This window comes from Pelodiscus sinensis, chromosome 2 (assembly GCF_049634645.1).
Source record: "Pelodiscus sinensis isolate JC-2024 chromosome 2, ASM4963464v1, whole genome shotgun sequence".
In the NCBI taxonomy this organism is placed as follows: domain Eukaryota; kingdom Metazoa; phylum Chordata; order Testudines; family Trionychidae; genus Pelodiscus; species Pelodiscus sinensis.
In genome coordinates, this window is record NC_134712.1 from 169,986,414 (window position 1) to 169,992,789 (window position 6,376).

General features: G+C 45.8%; 1 long non-coding RNA gene across 3 annotated transcripts in view; it reads left to right on the top strand.

Moving 5' to 3' along the window:
• LOC112546245 (uncharacterized) overlaps window positions 1-5,318 on the top strand; it is a 127,389-nt gene extending 122,071 nt beyond the window's left edge. For all 3 annotated transcript variants that reach the window (XR_012901883.1, XR_012901881.1, XR_012901882.1), the window contains one exon: window positions 5,063-5,318. This is a non-coding gene — a long non-coding RNA (uncharacterized LOC112546245). The remainder of the gene's footprint in view (window positions 1-5,062) is intronic.
• The last annotated feature ends 1,058 nt before the right edge of the window (window positions 5,319-6,376 follow it).

The following is a 6,376-nucleotide window of genomic DNA, read 5'->3' on the forward strand; positions in this document are numbered from 1 at the left end:
ACAGGCGGGTGGGCAGCCGGTGGAAGCAGGGTCAGGGGTAGCAGTGCTGTCCCGTGGAGATCCAGGTGGGTGAGCAGCGGGTGGCAGAAGCAGGGTTGGAGGCAGCGGCGCTGTTCCATGGAGATGTGGGTGGGCGTCCAGCAAAAGCAGGGTTGGAGGCAACAGGGCTGTCCTGTGGAGATGGGGGGGAGGGGCAAGCGGGCGGCAGAAGCAGGGTTGGGGGCAGCGGGACTGTCCTGCGGAGATGGGGGGGGACTGTCGGGGGTGGAAGCAGGGTTGGAGGCAGTGGGGCTGTCCAGCAGAAATCGGGGAGGGCAGGCAGCGGAACCAGGGCTGGACGGAGGGTGAGGGGGCTGGCCAGGGGAGAACAGGAGGAAGAGGACGGGAGAACCAGCTGCGGGAAGCAGGGCTGGACGGGGGCAGCTGGGCTGGTTGGGGGGGGTCGTTGGGCGAGCAGGACTGACGGGGGAGATTGGTGGGAGGCGGGGGGAAATGGCTGCCAGAAGCAGGGCTGGATGGGGGCAGCAGGGCTTGACTGGGAGATCGGGAGGAGAAGTTGTGGGGGAGCGGGACTGACCTGGGCACATGCAGACCCTACAGTCCCTGGCAGATCAGTGAGTCTGCCTGGGGGTTCCATTTTGCCCCCCCCCCCACATATCCTCCCTCGAGTAGTTGTGAACTGCCTGGCACGTAGACACACTCAGACAGCGTGAGCACATCTACCAGCCAGGCAGTTCCCAGCTAAGGACTGAGACACCTAACTACAATAAAACTTACCTAATTAGAAAATACCAGATATTTTATATATCTGGTAATTTCTCAATTTGTTTCTCAGACAAAACCCTCAAATACCAGATTGTCCGGTACAAAACCGGACACCTGGCAACCCTACCCTTCCTTGCACCCTCCCTCCTAGACAGCTACCCTCCCCCCAATCTGCTCCTGCTCCCACCTGCTGGAGTGCCCATGCGGCACCGGGTCCCCCAAGTCCTGGCCCAGTCTGGGTGGAGGATGCAGCTGGGTGAAAACTGAAAACGTATTCATTTTTCATTCTTTTTTTTATATGTGTTTATATTTTTGGGCTGCAAAAGACAGTACTGAAAACTAAAGTAAAGAGTTTGGGAAACCCTGGTCTAGCCAGCTTTCTATCCATCTTAGGGTACGTCTAAACTACATGGCTCCGTTGACGGAGCCATGTAGATTTGTTGTTTTGGCAAAGGCAAATGAAGCCGCGATTTAAATGATCGCGGCTTCATTTAAATTTACATGGCTGCTGCGCTGAGCCGACAAACAGCTGATCAGCTGTTTGTCCACTCAGCGCACTAGTCTGGACGCTCCCTTGCCGACATCAAAGCCCTTTGTCAGCAGCCCCGGTAAACCTCATCCCACGAAGAATAACGGGGCTGCCGACAAAGGGCTTTGATGTCGGCAGGGGAGCGTCCAGACTAGCGCCCTGAGCGGACAAACAGCTGATCAGCTGTTTGTCGGCTCAGCGCGGCAGCCATGTAAATGTAAATGAAGCCGCGATCATTTAAATCGCGGCTTCATTTGCCTTTGCCTATGTGTCTAATCTACATGCCTCTGACGACAGAGGCATGTAGTCTAGACACAGCCTTACAGTCCATTTATCCAATCCATATTCCCTTAATTTACTGGCAAGAATATTGTGGGTGACTGTATCAAAAGCTTTGCTAATGCTGGCACTGGGGGCTTTGGGAGGACCAGAAAGAACTTATTTGAATATTCATCATTTGCTTAATGAATACGCAAATATGCAAATGAATGTTACTGGTCCTCCAAAAGCTCGTGAATGGATTTACTGGTCCCAGTGTCAAAAAGTTTGGGAACCCCTGCACTAGATCATAGGTGCCTACGCTATGTAGCTCTGAGCTGACAGGAATAAAAACTATCACTGTAATGTGGGTGTTATTTTCTTTCCTTGCCCCCCAGTATAGTAGTTTTAATATGGATTCTTAAGATGCATGACTCCAGCTACAAGAATAGCGTAGCTGGAGTCAATATTCCTTAAATCAAATTTCTGTGGCATCCCCATTGTGGTTGGTTGATGAGAGAAACTCTTCCGTTGACTTTCCTTACTCCTCATGATCCCGTGGAGTATCAGAGTTGATGGGGGTGCCATCAGCAGTTGACTTAATGGGTCCTTTTTAGACCCACTAAATTGAACACTGAAAAATCTATCTCTGGTGCATCCATCTTCGGGTAGGTATAGACAAGGACTTAGATATGCTATGTCTTTGGCTATCTTGTACACTGGTGGCCTGCAACATCTCCCTAGGTGGTAGGCTATGTGGGACTGAGCAGTTTAGTTCAGTGTGATTTGCCAACTGATACTACAGCCAAAATAAAATGTTTATTAGAAGTGGTAGATACCAATTAAAAAAATCACTCTGTACCGGCATCCACCTAAAGAACCCAATTATAAGAATAATGCTCATCCAAACAGAGAACAGAGTCAATAGCATATGATTTGCATGACCAATCACAGCTAGGCAAATCACATCTTAAATAACGATCATGCAAATTAAATTTGATATTTTTGGATCCATCATGTTAGAAATGCCAAGTAGGCTTCTTGGTCCAGAGATATTTCCTGAAATGAAAGTGGTTTAATTTTAGCAGTTGGAAGTCTGCAGCTGAAAGTCAGTCTAACCCATTAATAATGACTTGTATTATTGTAGCACCTAAAAGCCACAACTGAGATGGGAGCCCCAGTGTTTTGCAGAGATGCATATAAGGCAATCCCTGCCCAAAGAATTTACAGTCTCAATAGAAAATAATATAACTGGTTGAAAAGTTTCTGATCAGAAACTTTTGGTTCTAACTGAAATGTGTCACATTTTCTGCCAGCTGGCTCCTGGGCTCCTGGCTGTCTGGCCAGCCAGCTGGCAGCGGAGTTGGCTTCTCAGCCTGGAATTCTTTGAAAATGTCTATTCCACAGACGACTTTACATTTGACTTTTAGTTCCAATTCTGAATGAAAAAATAAGTTTGGAAATATGTACTCTTCCATGGGATAGAAAGTCTGCTTCCCGCATACCCTAGTCAAGACTGGTAGAGTTTGAGAGGGGAATCGGAGGTAAAGCAGCTTATCTGAGGACATAAAATAGGTCAGCAACAGCCCAGGAATAGAACCCAGGGATCTAGACCAGTACTCTATTTTAGTATTGTTAATGCATTAGGATTTTATTGTAAATTGAACAACATTCGATGGGGTTTTTTTCTGAAAGCTGCAGCTCATGGAGTCTCGTGATTGTATGAGACTCATTCTGGCCCAGAAAAAGAAATCAAATTAAAAGGACCTAAAATATGTCCTCTTAATCGTTTTTAGATCCAACTTCATAATTTTGGCAGGCCCTGACTGATTATTTTTGACCATTAGGGGTTGATGATAATCCACTGATTAGACCAGGGGTTCTTAACCTTTTTATTTGAGGCCCCTGCCCCAAAATGCTATAAAAACTTTACAGTCCACCTGTACCATAATAATGTTTTTTTCCCCCTGCAAATATATACGCTAGCTCAGTTAAAGGATAGCAGGCAGGGCAGCTTTTAGGACCCCACGCTACAGGGGGCACCATGAAGCTAATGCTCAAACTTCAGCTTCAGTCCCAGATGATGAGGCTTGGCAGGCCTTTCACTTTCTGCCCTGGTCTTAGAAAGCGTTTAATGCCAGCCATGTTTGTTGGATATGGTGGTGTTGTCTTCAATCCTTCCTGTCAAAGGTAGGGGCCCAGGCAGAGACAGGCACATCTTGGAGGTGAATGCCTGGCTGCAAAGATGGTGTCACCAGGAGGGCTTTGGCTTCCTTGACCTCAGGATGCTATTCCAGGAAGGACTGCTAAGCAGGGATGGCATTCACCTTTCGAGGAAAGGGAAGCCCGTATTTGGATACAGACTGGCTAATCTAGTGAGGAGGGCTTTAAACTAGGTTCAACAGGGACAGGTGACTGAAGCCCACAGGGAAGTGAAGAATATGGAGACCTGGGAGATGGGTCGGAAATGGGAGGGAGTGTAGGCAGAGAGAAAGGAGGGACAAGGTGGAACTGGGAGGCAAGATCAAATTAGTATCTTAGATGCCTATATACAAATGCAAGAAGTTTGGGTAATAAGCAGGAAGAACTGGAAGTGCTAATAAATGGAGGGAGGGAAGAATCTCTTCTTTCCTGCTCTTTTTCTGCTCCTGGCGTGTCAGACCAGTCCTCTGATGCTCTGTGTGACTGCGAATGCCTGACTAATGACCTGACTGCACTTGGCTGAACCAGTGTTCCCAGCTGTTTGTTTTGTGCCAAGGCCTCTGTTTCTTTGAGCTCACGCTCAATGATCTGTTCTTGATCTGTTCTGCCCGGCTCTGCTAACAACCTGTTCTAAAGCTCTACTCCCTTTGTAATGGACATGCATGTGTCCTGAACTCTTGTTCCTGAGGCAACTCACTAATGTGTGTCTCTTGCATTTTATCTAGAGAGAGAACTTCTATGAACCCACCCAACCCCTCACCTGAGAATAAAAAATCAGCTTTCGAATTGGTTTCAGTTTTAAGGTTAAAATGGGCTGTAATAGCCCAAGATGGCTAATTGTTTTTTGTGTCTAAGTACTAGTTATACCCTTCGTTTTCCTTCTATCTAAAATGTCTCACAGAGGGATAGAATGTAGAGGGGAGCATTAGAAAGTCCATCTCTCTTCCTGTTTCTTCCCTGCCCCCCTTCTCTGGAGCTGCTGGTGGCTCCTAAAAGGATTAATTAGAAAGATGTGAGCAGGGGTTGGAACGTCAAAAAACAATCGTCACTTTCATATCTGACCCCTATCACCAGCTGCAGAATTAACAAATTGAATGTCGTCAGCAAACAGGAGTTGCAGATGATATGAAGTTCATTACTAGCAGCACAGGGCTTGTGTTCAAAGCTCACTTTAAACAACTCTTGCTGATTAAATTCCATGCAGGAGCTCCTGCCAGAGACTGTTAGAAAATACGAACATCTAACAACTCTCTCCCTCCCTCTCTCTCTTTTTTTAACATGTGCCAATTATTTGTCTCCTATCTGCAGGTGCTGGCAAGTATCAGTGCTTTGGCCCCACTGTCTACAGTCTTATCCATTTGGCGCCTGATCTAGTGCTCTCACATTACCAGCCGTGGGTTCTGTTTTCAACTGTGAAAAGCTGTGAGCATAACTCCTGCTCTCCCCGCTCCTTCCCCCCCTTCTCCCATGGCTCTTTTAAAGTGCCTGAAAGTGACAAAATAGACTCCTGGTAACCTTGTTAAAGACGTTATGAGGAAGCGTAGAATAAAAAAAGTGAGAAGTGCTACTTCTGTTTTAACTGTACAAACTCAGGTATATTTCCATGGTCATCCTTCTTTTCAGTGGTGGTGGATTTCTGCTTGTCCTAAATACTCTTCCTTTCACAGGATAGAAGCAGCTACATGTAGCAAAACTAGAGTGGTGTTCAAAGGTGCTAAAAATCTATCAAGTCTATCCCTGTACACAATCTCCTTCTATTGCCTAGATAAGAAGGAAAGGAGAGCATGATGGAAGTGAATAAACATGGAAACATATGTAAGATCTGGCATTCCTGTGAAGGGCTTTAGCCTCTCTCCAATGAAACTAAACTCAAACACACATAGGTTAAAATCACCTCCCCCAGCATATTTTGCTCCTTGTCTATGCAGTCAGTCAAACAGATTTTTAATTGGATAGTTATATTACTATGAAATTCAGATGAGTCCTAGGGAGAATGTGTCAATGTACCCCACTGCGGGATATGATACTAGCAGGATTCTAGTTCTATTCTTCTTGGCCTTGGTTCTCAGAGGTTACCTGCGGGGGAGCAGGGATACTCTCTGGATCTACCTGTTAGGAAGACTGTGGTGTCAGAGGATTGTGTCGCAATGTGGTAGCTAGTCCCCCATCTATGTATCACAGGCTATTTGACTTCCGTGGAAATATACCATGGATGAATGTGGCTGATGGGGTCATCTTACATACAAAGTTCCTATTGAAATTTCTTTGCTTTGAATTGTATGTGAAGCTTTCCCCCAATATGGATCTAGTAATTTCACTTAAGAGCCTGATTTGCAAAATTAGTACCTGGAAAAACTTCATAAAAATTACATAGCACTGCAAATTCCAAATTAACCTCTGTTAGATTTCACTTGCATGTACTTCTGCTCTTCTCTGTGCATATAGTCCCAGCAACATACCGGTACTTCATAGTAGCAACTTCCAGAAATGACTGCCTGGTCCATAAAACATCAGATTTCTCCTCTAGAAGCTCTTTCATTCTAAAAATTAAGGTAACTGAACCATTAACATAGATTCAGGAACCACCACTCATGTAGCCTTAAATGAGCACAAAAAAACCCA